This window comes from Harpia harpyja, chromosome Z, assembly GCF_026419915.1.
Source record: "Harpia harpyja isolate bHarHar1 chromosome Z, bHarHar1 primary haplotype, whole genome shotgun sequence".
NCBI classification, from domain to species: domain Eukaryota; kingdom Metazoa; phylum Chordata; class Aves; order Accipitriformes; family Accipitridae; genus Harpia; species Harpia harpyja.
Genome location: NC_068969.1, coordinates 7,637,056 through 7,654,494, shown reverse-complemented (window position 1 = coordinate 7,654,494; position 17,439 = coordinate 7,637,056). Strand labels below are relative to the sequence as shown.

The following is a 17,439-nucleotide window of genomic DNA, read 5'->3' as shown; positions in this document are numbered from 1 at the left end:
CCTTTATGGTATTAGCTATAATTATAGGCTGCTGTTCTTTGTCAGAATAGGAGGAAAAATCAAGTATTTACTATTGGGGATAAATGGAGAAGCAAGAGCTTTTTTTGAGTGCGTGTGTGCAGAGGGTAGGCCTGGTCCTGCACTCTTAAACAGGCTGATCTGAAAGGTGTCAGCACCTGCTCCTGCTCTTTGTCAGTAGATGCAAGAGACACAGCGATCATGTAGAAAGGTCTGGAGCTGACAACACGCCATGGCTGACTTTGGAGCTTTTTGTATTCTTAGCACTGCTGGTGGCAGAGATACCAACAGCAGAATGATCCCAGCTCCCTTTGAGTGAGAAATGATTCACGCTCTGTAAAAATAAAGCTTGATGCAAGCAGCCCTGTATCCTCTGAAATGAGGACTGCAGCTCTTGAACTTTTAAAAGGACTTTTTTCCCCAGTTCTTTAGAGAAGACTTGCAGGGTTTTACTGTTAGTGTGGATTGTCTGTTTCTGGACAGCTCTCCCGAACAGCATTTTCTGGGAGCACTCTCTTTTGCTCTGGCCTGGCACTGAAGCTGAGCATTAGGAGATTTTAAACTCGGATCCAATTTGGCATCCCCAATACTGTCGTGAATTGTTCTCTTCTCCACCTCAGCCAGATGTTGGTCCCTTCCATAAAAAAGCCTGTAATAGTTAATGCTTCCCTCCGACCGTTCCTCTGATGTGTAATCAGAGAGACAGTGTGAGCTTGTGATACCAGAGCATCTTGTCTCTGGCCATCTGCTCTCGGTGCTTTTTGAGGCAGAGAGAAGATCTATTTCCAGACAAGTGGCACTTGGTTTCAGTGGGAGAATCTGGATCTTTAGCAAAAGGTTTTACATAGACTTGAAATAAAGAAGGGGGAGGGAGTGTGAGTGGGAAAAAATATTTTAATAACACTTGTGGTTTACAAGGTCTTATAATATTTCAACAAATGACATGCGCATACCATACAAAGGCAGCTGTAGAAACAACCGAGAGTTGGTATCTCTTTTAATTAATTAATTACTTGGGCTGTATAAAAGGACATTCACAGATGCACCAGGAGCATGTGATTTTAGCACAAAATACTGGTACTGAGTCTCCACACCTGTGAAAGTTGTTGGTCCTGTCTAAACCCTTTTCCTTGTAGCAACATATCTTATGCAAGGTCACTCTTCTGAGGTTCTGTCTGCACAGCGGGACTGAGGTGAAGGCCTGGGTTTTGCCCTGAGATCTGCTGGGGTGAGGTTTGATGAGGAAGGCAGTTCTCTCACCCAGAGTTGTGCATCCTTGCATGAACACCTTGAAATGAGTGGAGCAGTTCATTGCATTTTCACATGCAGGGAAATACACTCTCCTGTAAAATCAAGGTTGCTTGCTTGTTCTGTGCCTGCTCCATAGTGTAGAGCTGCTGTGTGCGTGTTCATGTGCAAGGCAGATGAAATGACTCAGCTCCAGGAACCGAAATAATGATTCAACTAAAAGTTTAAACAGAAGTTGCAGGATGGCAAAAAAGCCTTGTGTGGACTTTCCACTGTTCCAACAACTACTTATGACCTTTCATACAGTCAGATAAGTGGCTTTATCAGACAAAAACCTGAAGCAGGAACCCAGCTTGTTAACAGAATCACTTGGGTTGCAAGTGACATTTCTTTCCTCCCCTTTACAAGCTTGATTGCCACATTTTAAATGGCAACATTTATTCTGAGAAGAGTTGACTGAGGCTTTAGCCACATCATTGATTTATGCACCAGATACCGTCAAATTGTATTTGCGTTAAGGAATGAGCCGTAAGCAGGGAACTGAGAACTGTGGCTTAAAAGGTGAATTCTGGATATCTAGGTTCAGATCTTAGGTCACAGCTTAAAATGAGTATTAACAACTCCTAGAGTCTATGGGGGTGGGGGTGTTTCTTTTCTTCTTTTTTTTTTCTTTTTAAATTCAGTTGAGTAAAGCAATGGACAGTTTGCACTGTTAGGACAGAGACTGGCTAATAAGTTAGGTCAGACTTGAGGTGCATCGCAGAGAAGCGTACAACCATATGTGAGGTTCAGTTTATCAATTGATTTATTAGATTTGTTTGTTCCTCTGGGACTTTGAGCAACTTGATCTAGTGAAAGATATCCCTGCCTGTGGCAGGAGGGTTGGACCAGATGATATTTAAAGGTCCCTTCTGACCCAAACTATTCTATGATTCCTCTCCATTACAGGTACAGCTCCGTAAGAAGGAGGACAATGCCAATGTATGGAGCATTCTTAGGTTCTTCAGAGCTGATTCAGTCTTTTCCAAAGATCCCAAAGTTTGTCAGCTGATTGTTGGAATGGATTATATTTCCTCTCTTCTATCTCATTTAGAGAAGGAAAAACTTAAAATATGCAGCAAGAGGAATAAGAAAAGCAGGAAAAATGGCAACCTATTACAGCTGTGCGCCTTAGGCAAACCTCATAGTGCTCCCAATTCACAAATCTTGTTCCAAATCATACGGATGTAAGAGTTTCTTGGTGAAATGGTTGTCTAGTTCGGGTGGCATGGGAGAAGGGGTTAGGCTGTAAAAACCATCTATTTTCTCAGATATAATCTTAGAAATAGCTTAAAAATCCAGCTTGAGGTAATTGCTGGTTTTGGAAAATTGCAATACAAGGAGCTAAAACTTAGCCAAGTTGCGTGCAATAGAGAACAGAGCTGGATGCTGAAAGGTCCTGGGCAGGCTGTACCAGGAGTACAGTAATGTAATCTGTAACATAAAGTATATGTTATGTAAACATAACGTTTACTGTAATGTAAAGTATAGTTGAAAGTGTGTGATAGGTAGAACATTAAGCAGCTTCTGGTGTGTTTACTCTGGAGAAATTGTAAATGGATGCTAGAGAACCTGCTTCCTGACTGCCATTTAGATTAGGAAGCCAGGCAGATAAATATTGCTGTGGAAAATGCTGAAATGCCAAGACTCTCAGACATTTAGGCAGTGTTCTTCTGGGAACCTACAGGACAAAGAAAACCCAGCAGATACCCAGACATTGTCTTTAACTAAGACTATAACTCTTCAGGGTCCTAGGAAAATCAAATCAAGCTGAGCGTGTTATCTAGGCTGTTTATGCTCCACAAAAAATCTTTTAAAATGTAGTTACTTGGTGTAAATAATTTCTGTAGTATTTTCAGCATCTTCATGAACAGAAATCCATGGCCTCTCAAGTTCCCCAGATCACTTCTGAGCTACTTATTTCTTCAAGAGCAGGTATTTTAGTACCGTTTTGGTTCCTCCTCTGTCTCTTCTGCCTGTAGACTCAGCAATGCTCCTAAGCATGTTAATTGAGGAGTATGTCTGCAAGAAGTTTCAGGACTATGATCCTCTAAACAAGGCTCTCCTGGGCATCTACATGGAGAGGAAAGACAGGAGTGCAAAAGGAAAGCTGGGTGGGTAGTGGGGTAATTAAGTTTCTGCAGGACCACTTGGAGCCAGAGCCAGGAAACAGCAATCATTGCCTGGCTCAGGTCAGTCCCATCAGCTGAAAAATGGTAGTTAGGATTGCTGTTACTACAAGGAAGGTGAAATATATTGCCTTTTCTTTCACCACACTGCCCAGTGAAAGCTATGGTGTGAAGCTGGGAAAGCTTGCATGTCAATCATGGTAGTAAAGCATGAACGTTGCTTTGGGTAGAGCCCTGTAATCAGCTTGGAGGAAAGACTTAATAAAACATCTTGAATATGTTCTAAGAAAAATGTAGTCCTTATACCTCCCCATAAATGTGAAACTGCTGAAGGGGATCTTTTCTTAAAAAGCCCTATATTCAAATATTGCGATCAATAATTGTAAGAATTGCAGAGTAGACAACACACAAAGTATTGACATGTATTAGCAGTGTCTTAGCTCCCAACCAGCCCTAGAAATGCCTGTCTTCTGCTTCTGTTGTCCAGAAGCAGTTTGCATGTTGGGGAAGATGGTCCAGGCCCCATGGTATCCTCCTGAGTGATCAGCTGATGTTCTTGGAGTCTAAATATCACAAGATTTGGAATAAAATCTGGGACATTAAGTTAGAACTCATTGCATGTTCAGTACCAAAGCCACTGTCCAGCTCAGGCAGCCTGTTCCCAGCTGGGCAGAGCAGTGGTTGCATCTTTGCAGGATGCTGGTACGGGCATGGCTCAGTGCTCTGTGGTTGCACAGAGGGTAATCTAGATGCAGGAGATTGAAATTGAAGAACCATCAGGGCTTGGACATTGCTTCTTCCATGATTCTGGTTAGGTGGCTAGTGTGAAAGGTAGTTATCTGATATGATGGCAGTTAAAGTAATATCTATGTGGTGCTCACATAACTAGCCAAAATAATTAGCACTGTGACCTCACAGCTTGGAGAGTAACTATATAAGCTGCTTTTGATAATGCGCTGATGTTGTGATGGCACAAATTGGCGATGTGCTTTGTGGGAAGTCTCAGGCTGGCTGCTACTCAGCTTGGGCTCTTCTTTGCGATTGCCCTTGTTGGGTTGAGCTCTTGCTTTTCATGTTTTTGAGATTATGTTACTAGTATTGAGGAGACACTGATATTTGAGATCCTTTCTTCATTTGGACTTTTTTATTTTGCTTTTTGTCATCTATTGAAACTGGTCTATTCTAACACTGTCCTGGCTAGATCTCATTTCAAGCTGATGTTCAAACATACTCTACTGCCATATGAGGCCAGCTAGTAAGTATTTGCCAAACAGAAGCTGGGCAAGCCACAACGGGCTAGATTTGAATGAGCGAAATAAAAATGGAAATTACAGGAATGTAATTTTGAATGTCTCAGTGAGTCATAATCCGTTAGTTAGCAACAGAATGCCTTTTGGAGATTGTCTGAAAACTTGTGAGGAAAAGTACGGGACACATCACGTCACCTTTGCTCACACTGAGTAGACCATTGTCCTGCTGTGAGACTTCAAAAGACATGTTGCCCAACAAGAGTTGCGCTGGCAGAGTTGAGTTCAGAAACAGGGAAGGAATTGAGTATGTAGCCTGGGACTTGAAACACAAAAATCAGAGTACAGTTATGCTCCATCCTCTTTTCTAGATAGATCTGTGATATTTAAAGAAAGAGAAGGATACAGTGCTCTCTGATCTGAAAAAAGTTGTACTTCGATATTAATCTGAAAGTAGATGGGAAGAAGACCCCTGTCCAAATGAAGGTAGCTTTGTGGTTTATCCTTTAATAATCATCTTATCCTAACAGGGGGGCATAGCATTTGTGTGATGATTAATCTCTGACTTTATTTGGTTACTGAATGTTATTCATTAAAAAAATGGCTTAAAGTAAACATATTGTACTGCCTTGGACAGATTCTGTTTGGGAACTGTTTCATTTGAAGACCCTATTTCCCTGGCATTTTTCTGTGATGACTATATGGGAAGTACCATTTTTAAAGTATTGGCTGGCAGATGTGATTTGTTATCTCTGCCTCCATATCGGCCTTCTGCGCAGATGCTCTGAGAAAACGCAACCGGGACACAGCCTGTCTCTGTGCCACTCATTGCCATGTTTGCTCTGAGCATAGTCTTCAGAGGAATTTCTCCATAGCCACCAAGGACTGTGATTTTTTTAATATGTGCATGGTGGTCCCACCCATCCAAAGCATTTGCTTGGAGCAATTTTGTAAATAGTGAGACTTCTGGGAACACAAAGAGCTTTCAACAACCTAATGAGGAAGGAAGACACTAATGCCCTAGGTCTGATCCTGTCATTTTTGCTCATGCTCAAAGAGTTCAGTTGACTTTGAGAAACCAGGAGCACAGGCATGACCGGGCCATGCTGCTAATGATACTCCTCTTGGATGTCACATTCCTTTTTGCAATGCAAGACTGAGACTTTTAGTGAATTCTTTACAAGCTGGTTCATAGTCTCAGTTAAGCAATGCATCCATTATTCATTGAGTTTATTAAGACAGTTCCTAGGGACCAAATAAGAGTAGGGCTTAATTACAGTAGGCATCAAAGCCCCTGCCCCCTGATCAGGTTGTATAGAAGAGGAGGGCAGGCAAGATGGGGAAAGGGATGGCTGCAAGGCACTTGGTTACAGACTTTAACCCTGTTCTTGTTCAGCAGTGCATGTGCTTGAGCACTGTGCAAAATGGCAGCCTGATTTCTGCGCTCTGTGTTGATGTGGGGGCTGCAGAGAGGAACACTAGGAAGTGTGCGAGAACAAGACATGAATGGAGAGCAGAAGATTGCTCTGTTCCGTATTTCCCTTTGTTCTCTTTTTTTTTCTTTCTTCTTTTTTCCCCCCTCTTTTCACGCCTGCCACGTTTTTTTTGATCTAGCTTCTTTTTGTGTTGTCTTTGGAAATCAGCTGGGCTACCTTGGTGAAAAGATTACTTTCAAGGTGTGATGACTTAGAAACCAAGGCCCGTTCTGGTGAGCAGAGAGGCCAGATGTGGATGTGAGACAGGCTGGTGGCTCCTGGGCTCACAGCCTTTCTGAAGGCTGGGGGAACCAGGAGGGCTGGGGCTGTAGTACTGTTTGTAGCTGTGTTGATTTAATTTCTGTAGAGTGAGCACTAAGGTATGCCAGCAGTGTGCATGGGCCTTGTTGTAGGGTAGGTGAGAGAAGCCCTGGTTTTGGGAAAGCCAACCTGCTGGACCCAAGTGCAAATTTTTCACATGCGCTTACAAATCTGTGCTTGACTTCACTCTCTCGCTGGTGCGAATCTGGATGAGCAGTAAGGAGGAAGCATCCACCAACTCTACAGGGTCTTCTTCACTCTGCCTAGTCCCATTCAAATGGGGCTTGGTGGTGCACACCAGTGTCCTGCTGGGACATGCTGCTCAGAGAGCTGTACTGCTCAGCATCACACAAGCACCTGAGGGGTTGTAACAGTCTCCAGGGAAGCTCGTGTTCCCTTCGTGGGACACAGTGACTAGCATGACTTGGGACTTCATGCCTTGAGCACTTTGGAGATTCTTCTTTTGGTACCTCAAGGTGATCCTAACAGGAGGTGCAGGTCACTGTAAAAGGTTTGTTTTGCAGAGTGCTGCTTGCCGCTGCTCTCGCCGTCCCCTGCCCAGGGGTTAGGCTGTCAATGTGGTATCCACCCAGCCAAGCCGCCTTCTTCCTTCTACTTTAGAGGCATCTGAGTTCAGCTTCCTGGGGCAGAGCCCACGGACTCAGAGGTGCAAAGGTTCAACTGCTGTGAACTCTGTCCTGATTTTGGCACTCCTCTTTAAGTGTGTAAGGGCTTTTGATGCATAACCTAGGTATGCGCTAGCTAGTGTTACTTGTAGCCAGATCTGCACTTTACAGCTCTTCAGGGATCTGTCCTCCACCTTTGTGTTTTACAGAGCCCTCCAGGCTTCACACCTTTCTCACCCTGCTAGCTGTGATTTACTGTTTCTGCCTGAAAACAACCTTCTATACCATGGATGCACTGTGTGCTACAGCACGTGCCTCTGGAGGTGCAGCTGGGGTGTTTTATTGTCTGCTTCCCTGCTGCTCCTGCTGTGCAAACACAAAAAAGACCTCCCTGGGGTACTCTGACCACTGAGGAGCGCACTCAGCTGCTGGGACACAGCTGTTGGGATCCCTTTGGCAGTACAGGTTGTGTCAAACTCGTATAGAGCACCCAGCGCTCTTGTGCAGATGTTGGAGTCAAGATTTGGACAGGGGGCATCTTAACTACAGATTTGCCATCCTACGAACTCTACTGGAGTTTGAGGATTTTGGCATGTCATTATCCAGAAGGGTCTCAGCCCTTTTTCTTAACAAAGAAAGGGCCTTTTCTTCTTTCAGTATGCTGCTAATAAACTTGTAAACTAAAGAGAAAGGAATAAATTGTGAATGGCTCCAGTGGAGCTGATGGAAATGGGCAGACACAAAGCTGGAGTCAACAAAGTTGACTTTTGAGTCCAATATTGGACTTTGAGGCTCATCTTCTTCTGGGAGGCTGGGGGGAGGTGGGTTTGCCTTCATTCCTGCTGAACTCCTACAGAAAAAATACCCATTTTCTTCCATTTTTATGGCATCATAATACTGATCTAAATTGGAACAGCACGTGCCAAGAAGTTATCTTTCCATGGAGAACTTGTTAAAATGCTTTTATGGATTTTTACCCTATGGTTAGAGATCCTTTCAGGATTTTTCTTTTTAAGGATCACAGTAAGTTACTGTGTGAGCCCCTCTGCAGCCTGTGCCAACGCCAGCCTGCCTGTCTGAAGGTGGAAACCAGAAGGGCCAGCCAGCAGGTCCGCTGAAGCACAGTGCCACCACGCTGGCTGCTTGCAGCCGACTGCTGTGGAAGGTGATGGGGTAACACAGTGGTGTGACTCATTTTCCAAGCTGCTCCCTTTACATTATGGAAACTGTTGGCAAAGACTGAAAATGCAGCCCATAACAAAATGAGCGGGTAATTGTGGCTGGGGAGTGGAGGTGAGCGCATGTGCATCAGTTAGCATGCCTTTTAATTTTTTTTTTTTTAATTATTTGCCTTATATCTCTGTTTTAGATCTCTCATCTTCTGAACCTTTGGGAGGGAACAAGTGATTTAGGATCTGAAGGACACCTAATTCAATGCTATCGAAAATTCTGTAGCTGCCTGTTGTTGGTGCAGATCTGAAGATGTGGTGCATGTGCTTAGAGAGATTGCACATCATGTATGCTATGTACTTCAGCTGTCCAGGCAAGCAGCTTCCTCTAATCCACACCACAAACCCTTACTCTTCAGGGTAATAAAGCAAGATGTCCGCATAGGTGGTGGTGCATCATCAAGAAATTATCATCCAGACCTGTGTGCACAGAAAATATTTAAGGGATTTGCAATGAAAATAAAGGGATAAAGACCTCTGAACCCAACTGGGAAGTCCAGCATGAAGGCAGGGAGCAGAGATCAGGCACATGGAAAGATGTGTGCTCTCCCACCTTGGAGAACAGCAAGTGTCACGTCAGCTCTGTAACAGTGGAGCAGCCTTGCTCTTGAAGGTCAGGCTGTCAAGAGCTGACTTTCTCAAACAGACCAAGATCTTTTTCATGAAGTAAGCCAAACTCCTGCATGAGACCTTTTTTTTTTTTCCCCAGTTTCAGGGGGGAAAAGAGCTATTTTGAAATGCTGTTTTGATTTGGTCTTTGTAATACAGCATCCTGCCTTAGTCAACATTCAGTACACCTAAGTCCCAGCGAGCCCAGTGCTTCTGTAAGTGTGAGGAGCTGTACTAGTTAGTTGTGTTATAGGAAAAGAAAACTCTGTAAGTCTGTTTCCTTTCGATGTTATGACTATCCCTTGCTGAATGTTTGTGTGCAGGTAATTCTGGTTACAAAATATCTCCTTGCTTACAATTTTCTTATCAAAACTAGAGGGAATTAGAACTGCATGTGCAGTTGTATGGGACCAGGTCAGCGCTACTTTCTGGCCAAGAGTTTTTCCTGAGCAAATAAGAGATCTAGCTGGCATTCACGTAGATGGGAGTTTTCATTTGTTTTTTTTGTTTGGTTTGTTTTTTGGGTTTGGTTTTTTTTTTGGCAACACATTTAGATGATTTCACGTGCTCATCCTGCTGAAGATTGTCAGCATTGTTTGGAAGTCTTAGCTCTACATGGTCTCAGGTAGATGGCTGACAAGCCAGGTGTCCCTAGGGTTGAACTTTTTTTTATTCCTGGTTTGGCTGCTGGGTAGTTGAATAGTGGCTATATGTATGGTTTTTTTGAATCTTCATTTCTCTGTGAGTGAATACGAGACTAGCATTAGTGTCTCCAATATAAAGTCCTGTAGAGTGGAAAATGCTGGATATGACCTCAGTTGCAATGCCACCAAGTTCTGGGGTGTTTTAGAGATGCCAGTGATACAGACTGGGATGGTACGGATGTTCACCATTTGTTCCTTTGCCATCTGCTACACAACAGGAGCAACAGGGCTTTTCTACAAAAGGAAAGTTCCCCTTTCAGGTCTCTATGTTGCTGTAGAAAATACACAGCATCCTCTTTCACTTTTAGAAGGAAATGAACCTAAACAAAGCACTGACTGTGCCATGGCCTCTAGGCTGATGGCCAGTGTCATTATCCTTTAAGGGCACATTAACAGCAACCTTCAGTTCAGAGGTGTTGATTTCTATCTCTCCCATGAGATGCCAGAATGGGGACAAGGCATGGATCTCTCTTGCGTTTCTCAATGCTGCTGGACCAGTCAGTGTCAATGGGAAAAATGTTTGTTCTGCTGTTGGCCTGTCTTCTGGACAGGGATTTGGAGAGAACACAGTAAAGGTGATGTTGCAGGTAAATGCAAGCTACCAGACAGAAACAACTCTGAGACTGTAGGCTTTCCTGCAGCCAGATGATGTTAATAGATCCCCCCCTCCACCACATGCTTTAGAGGAGGGCTCAGTCTTCATAACAGGCCAAATTCACGGACTTCTGTTTGCACCATAATCACCTTTCAATTTCTCACTGATTAACATATGCCCAGAAGTGTTCACAATGAATAGGCCTTATAGTTTTGTCTTCAGTGTACTGCAGACATTTGGTGGTATCTTCAGCTGGTGAAAATTGGCATTGCTTTGTTGCCTTTCCAAGTCAATTTACAATGAGTGAAGATTGGTCTTTCTGTTCTCCTTCACATGAAGGTCATGTAACTTTTGTGGCTTTGTGCAATATGTTCTTTCTAAAGAGAAATGAATGTGCAGTTGTCTTTTATTTTGCAATGATCTTCTAAAGTACCCAGTTCAAAGATTGGGCGTGCTTGACACACTTTCCACCAATTTCTTTCAAGTTAATAATCCTCTGATGCCTCTCACATGATCTGTTGGTCCTGCGAGGGTTTGAGCTTTGATGGAGGAGGAGTCTTTGAACAGCAAGGGAGGACTGGAAAATCTGGGGAACTTCTGTTTTAGAGGCTTTGATATCGTGCTGGTACTCTGTCGTACTGTTAGGCTGTTTCAGTATTTCCAGTCTCAGAGGGTCATTTCATAATAGATAGGGGAAGGATTCCCACTTGGCTTGTCTGCAGTTTTAGTTGCTTGAGGAAGACCGTAATAACTTGCCCACTAAGACTACCAGTACCTTGTTTTCAACAGGATCTAAGAGCAGGATGCTTCAAAGGAACAATGTAGAAAGTTGGAGGGGAACCAACCCCCACTGAGGAAAGGTCTCATCCTAAAGCTTCAGTAAGAGAGCTGGGAGGCAGATATTTTTCCATCCCCCTCCTTTCTTCTCTGTGATGATTAAGAGCTTCAGCTGCTACTCACTGTGAGCAAAGGCTTAAGAATTTCTCTCACACATAGTGGAGACATGAGTCGTTCTGCAGGCCTACCGAAATCAGGACTCAGCTTCCTGCACAGTCAGGCTTTGAATCAGATCCCCCACTGTGGCAGGGAAGTGGGTTGTTAGCTGGGCATCCTCCAGACCTGCTTCCAAAGAGATCCTGAAGATGAGAGCTCAGAGCACTCCAGGAAGCTGGACGAGTCTCGAAGCATTTACAGGAACAAACTGACTTGAGAGGGTTTCAGGCCCTGCAGGAAATGAGGAAGAAAAGTCCTCTTTGAAAGCCAGTAGAGTTTGGGTTCCAAAAGCCAGCAGAGGTTTTCAGGAACCACTGCCTTTTCTGAGAAGAAAACCACTGAGTTTGGAATCCACAGCTGCCCCAAGCTATGGATAAAGGCAGAGTATCTTTAAAGTCCAAGCCCAGCAAGCCTGGCGTGAGTGGTCAGGAGCAGGAAGCATCTTACAAGACAAGAGTTCAACTGCTTGAAGAACGTCAGGGTGCTTCACAGAGTAACGGGGGAAGAAACCAACAGTTTCACAAGCAGCAGTGGGAGTCAGATCTGCTTTCTAACATGTCCTTCTGGGTGTTCTCTGGTGTTGAGGGAGAGCTCAGTTTATCAGCCCTTTCCCTAGTAGGGGCACCAGCAGAGACTTTCTGCTCTGTTTGACCCCCAGTTGTCTCAAAATTCATAGGAATTTCGTATGTTGGTGGCTCCTTTTCTGGTTCCCATTCCAGCTGAAATTGGACAATGATTCCCAGAGGCAACGGGGCACATGGTGTGACCACACATATGGATTGTCTTCCTTATGTATTGGGAAGAAATGGCTGCAGATCACTTCTGCAGTTGCCACTTAGGTCTGATCTCCAGGAAGAATCACCTCTAAAGAGAAAAAGGTGACTGCCCTGTGACACAGAGTGCATCTGTCAGTGCTGTTTCACTTTGAGGCAGTCAGTAATTCATCTCAAAGGTCTTGTTTGCACTTGATGCTGCCTCAGAAATCCTGAGTCACTCTTTACCCGAATTCACCCTGGTACATCTGTTTATTCTATGGTTGTATGATGGTTGGGAAAGTCCTCAAGTACAAAGAAAGTCGAAACTGGCTCCTTCCTAAAAATGTAGTCCTGCTGCTTTTATAATGAGAAAGCAGGTTGGATGTCACATTCCTTGATAAAACACAACTGCTTGTCAGTCCCAACATTTCCCAGGTGTTGACACACAGCTTAGTTTTGCTGTCTGCTTGCGCTCAGGATCTCCTAGCTGTTGAACTCCAGGAGGGCTGACACAGATTTGTACCTCCGAGACATTAAGTACAAATTACATTTATGTCAAACAGAAACATCTTGGACTACCCTCTCAGTCCCTGCCCTGGAAATGGTTATAGGTCTGTATCAGCGTGGAGGAACAAAATGAACTATTTTCTTCCCTGTTTTCGACTTTGAAGTGTGTTTGGGGCTGTGTTCAGCTCAGCTCTGGCCTATGTTTACTGCTGTCTAGGTACACGCATGTCTTTGTCACTTAGGTCACTCTATCTTTGCTGAGGGTTAAGACTGTGTACACAGCTAGTTGCTGAGGTCATCTGAAGTGCATTTACATTTATTCTGTGGTAACTTGGTTACGAATTTAAGCTCTGAAGGGCACCAAGCAATTGTGCTTATCAGTAGGAGCCTTGGTGCTCACCTCTTGCTATTGGGCCCTCTTCTAAGTTATCTTCAACCTCAGTCATCACTGGCAGTCCTGAGAGCTTAAAATCAGACAATTGTTTGAGTGTTCATTAAGCTCTAAACAGTGAAACTTCTACAAAAGCACCTCTGAAAGCTGAAGAAGAAAAATAAAACTGCCTGTAACGAAACTTTCCTGCTGGTAGCCATAAATCAGTAGGTTTTTAGTAGCTTTTGATGAGCGTCTTAATGTGGCCTATCAATCTGACTGCATTTAAAGTTTCAGCCATTGTAATATTACCCGGGTGATCACAAATCCTCTGATGACAGCGATAACTTGAGAAGGATTTAGCAGAATATGAGTATAGCTGGAATTGTGACCTGACAACTGCGGTGTCTCTGACAACCACCTAAAGTCACTAGTGTGCATCTTTCCAGGATGCACAGAGACTACGCTGATGCCGTTTTGTCTTTTGTGCCAGCTCAACTATTGGTCTTCCCATGTTTCCTACCTTCATTTTCTACCTGTAGGCAATAGTATTCACTCCCGTCATACCTGGCCCAGCAGACATGGAGTAAAAATTCAGATAAAAGAGAGAAACTAGAAAAGCAGCGATGAGCCAATGTCATCAGGAATTTGGGACGGTAGAAAATTTGGGCAGCCATTGCCAATTCCCAGTCATGTAATTCACTTTCTTCTAGCAATGGATGCAACATAGCTACTTGAGAGTCTCACCCTCTTTATTTTGCTCTGGTTTCAAAGCTAACAGTAAAGAAAAAAGGTATCCATGAACATCCTGTGGCTTAGGAATTTGGGGAAGTATAAATTGAGAGTTTTAGGCACTTATCTTCAACCAGGTATCCCAAAGGCCATTTGAGCTGTAAAGCCCATCTATCACTTTGGCTACTGACGCCAGTGCCACTGCCAGAGAAAGATCAGTCAAGCTGGATTATCAAAGTCAAAGCCAGAGACAGCTCTTGTGGGAATTCGTTGAGAAAGTTTCATGTCTTAATTCCTCATTGCATAGGAAGTAAAAAGGGGATTGTGCATGAGGGGTGGGAATGCCCTGTTTCTCATTATCTGAATGCATGGTCCTGAAAGAGAGGGTGGAGCCCCTGTGCAAAAGATAAATCATATTAGTGCAGTTTGTTTCCCTGTTTCTCCTTCCAGTGCTCTTTTCTGGGAGCTGGAGTCCAGGGGCTTTGCACATGAACTGTTATATATGGCTAGTAGTAAGGGTGGGTTGTTTTTTTGTGGTGACAAAGAGCCAGGCATGGGGAAATAGAAAAACCAGACCTAAAAAGTGGAGTGAAAGCTATTTACTCATAAGAGAGTGACCACCGTGACTTTAGAGGTGCAAAGGCAGGCTCAGACCTCCATCTGCATTCAGCAGTGTTGGCTGTGCTCCGCGTGCTGGCTGCGCTGCTGGCTTGGAGAGCCATCACAACACAGAGCCGTCACTGGGGCTGACAGCTTGGCTGTGCCACGGGCAATGGATGTGACTGATGGCATCTGTCCATGCCAGTGGTGGGGATCCCCTCCTGGGAGGGAGCGGCCCTGGCAGCTCAGCACAGGGTGCAGCGGGCTTGGGAGCTACAGCTTTGGTAGAGCAGGAGGAGGAACGCCCAGAAGCATCTCTGGGGCACGTGTGTGAGCAGAAGGCAGTGATTAGCACTGGTCCGTGAGATGCACTGTGGTGTGATTCAGTCACCAGCCCTGTCACTTAGCTTGGTTCAGAACACAAAGCAACTCAGAAGCCTTTTTTAAATTTTATTTTTTCCATTGGAAGCTGGGGCTTTTTGATAGGTATGTGTGTCCCCAAAGCAGCTATTTCTATCAGGACATTTCAGGGCTTTTGCAGTGAGAGGGGAAGCCTAAGCAAAATGCACAGGTTTTGCTAACCAAAACCCAACTTTTCGCACACCTCTACTCCCCCCAGGGTGGGATTTCTTGGAGGGGTTGGGTATGTGATTCACTTGGATTTTAGGAAAGAATACTTACCTGGGAACCAAAATATCCTTCAGAAAATTACTGATAAACCTTTTCCAGTTCCATTAAATGTTTCTCGGAAGGCATGAAACAATTCCCTGCCTTCATCCTTGTGGTTAAACAAGGCTGAGCAGTGGATGGGCAAGATGAAGCTTGATGGTGGTGAAGGGCCCCATGCTCCCTGGGGCTCACGGGCACTGGCTGTAAGCTGGCAAAAGCCAGCAAGCTCCCACCTACGCCTGCAGTGAGCCAGGAACTGCAGTATTGGGAACGTGTCCCAGAGACAGTTCAGTAAGGCCTGAACAAGAAGACACAGGTATTTGCTAAAGGCCAGCGTCCTAAATCTGTCTTCAGGGGGAATTTGCACAGAAATCCACTGAAAACCAAGGAAGTAGCATCCTTTCTGGACCCATGGGAGAAGGTTCAACACCATGTATGGTCAATTAGGTAAGTAGGTGAATTTGAATAAAAGAATGGTGCAACTTAGAACACAGAGCTTGCCCTGTGTGGTCTGGTAGTGCCAAGATACTCTCTAAAAGGTTGTTCAAGCTCCTCTGGTATCAGACTTTTAGGAGCACTGACACAAGGCATAACTGCAGTGCAGGTAACACACTCCCTCCCTCCTGCATAACTTCATCACTGGCTACTTTGCCCCTCATCAGATTTGATTAAAGTCTCTCAAACTGCATTAAAAATTGAAAGAATGGTGCTATTAATTTTCATGGCTGCTGATTACAGTAGGCATGTTGCATTAGATAGTTCAACAGTTAGGTCAAGCTGCGGTGTCATTATAATGAAAGAGTGAGACACGCTGTGCAGAGAAAAGCGAGCTGGGTTCTGCTCCGTGGTGACTCCCCCACTCCCAAGACCCAAGTGGGTCTTGCAGGAGTAGTTTGACTTGCATGCCCCATGGACGGGACATCACGTCACGATGAGCAACTTCCATAATTGCTACTGGTATTGGCTGTTTTGGCAGAGAGGCCGAAGACTGAAGGCATCGCAGGAAATGAGCTCTGGGCTTGCTCTGCAAGAGACCTCTTTAGTTAGGGGTCGGGGCACATGGACAGGCAGCATTAAAGGAGGAGCTATTAGTTGTGGACAGACAGCTGACACCAAGCTGCATGGCTGCTTATTGCAGTGTATTTCACTGTAATTTAAAATCCGGGTGTATTTTTAATGCTAAAAAATAAAGCTGAAAGCAAGCAACAGGAAGAGGGTCTGAAATAAAAGGTTGCAAGAAATCAAATGAGCAGCTTCCAAGAGCTATATGTCTGGGTATTGCTCTGGGTGGAAGGTGGCTTGTTTTCTAATATGAGCTCTCAGCTTATGCCCCAGTAGTGAGACCATGAACACTGGAGCATCTGTACTGGCTCTGGCCGAACGTCCACCTTAACGAAGTACCCTGTCCCTGACTGTGACCAATAACATATGCTTAGGGGAAGCGTAAGAGAGAAACTGTGTTCGTAGCATGATCCTTCCGCTGGCATAATCTCTGGCCCATCATCCCATCTTCTGGCATCAGCATTCTGGTGATTTTTGGTGGACCTGATAATTGCAGTAGTTCTAGGTTTGGGTTTTGATTGGGGGGCGGGGGGTGAGAAGTACTGAATGCTTGTGCTTTAATCACCTTTCTGCCCTTTGTGTGTCTACAGACCTCAGTCACCTCGCCCTGCCATCTCTTTTCTGAGCTGAGGCATCCTCCTGCATGGAGGCAGGAGCTGTGCAGTGTGCAAAATCACTCGTCAGTCTGTTCTTCTCCATGTGTTGTCTACCCTTTCCAAGGGAGGGTTATGAGACCCCCCCAACAGGAATCAGGACTTAGGTGCATCACAGGGGTTTTTTTCTATGGTGGCTTTAAAAAAGGAGAGCTTTACCTTCCTTTTCTCTAGTCTTTCAGTAATACTTTCTGAGATCCTGCATGACTTCGTGACTATTCCTGAGCCTTGACCTGGCATTTTTAAAGCGCTATCTGCATTATCGTCAAGCAAAATGATAGATGACTGTGAGAGCAGAAGGAAGCACAGTATGCTCATGAAGTGGAGAACTGCACGTGCGGGTAGTCACTTCTGTGAGCATTTATTTTATACTTTGCCGGTGTAGTATTTGTGCTCTCAGAGCATGGCCAGTGTCCCTTTGGTGCACATCTGCTTGGCCCGCCTTGGAAGTGACCTCACTGCAGCAAGCAAGACGAGCAGAGCATTTCCAAAATCTTGGTCATATTTGAGAACTCCCTGAATTACTGACTGGTTTACGTGGATGCTATGCTAGAAAAGAAGGAGGAAACATTTGTTTGAGTTGTAGATTGCAAGTGTTTCAGAATGACCTTGCAATCTCCTGCATGCAGAGTCAGCCACGTATCAGATGCCAGGGTTAAGTAACAGCAATGTAATCTGGCCCTGGGGTTATTCCATGTACATCCCCTGCTTGTTTTGTGGTTTTGAAGTTCCCTAAAGCAGTTTTTTCCTAAACTTAAGCTGTGAAGATGAAATCCCCCTTCGATTTTATTCCTTTTTGGCATTTTTATTCCTTTTTGTAGATATTATTGTCTCACTGCAAAAATGAATTTGATCATG

General features: G+C 44.5%; 1 long non-coding RNA gene across 1 annotated transcript in view; it reads left to right on the top strand.

Annotated features, from left to right (window-relative positions):
• LOC128137788 (uncharacterized) overlaps positions 1–9,274 on the top strand; it is a 112,777-nt gene extending 103,503 nt beyond the window's left edge. Inside the window, exon 4 of the long non-coding RNA XR_008233838.1 lies at positions 8,473–9,274. This is a non-coding gene — a long non-coding RNA (uncharacterized LOC128137788). The remainder of the gene's footprint in view (positions 1–8,472) is intronic.
• The last annotated feature ends 8,165 nt before the right edge of the window (positions 9,275–17,439 follow it).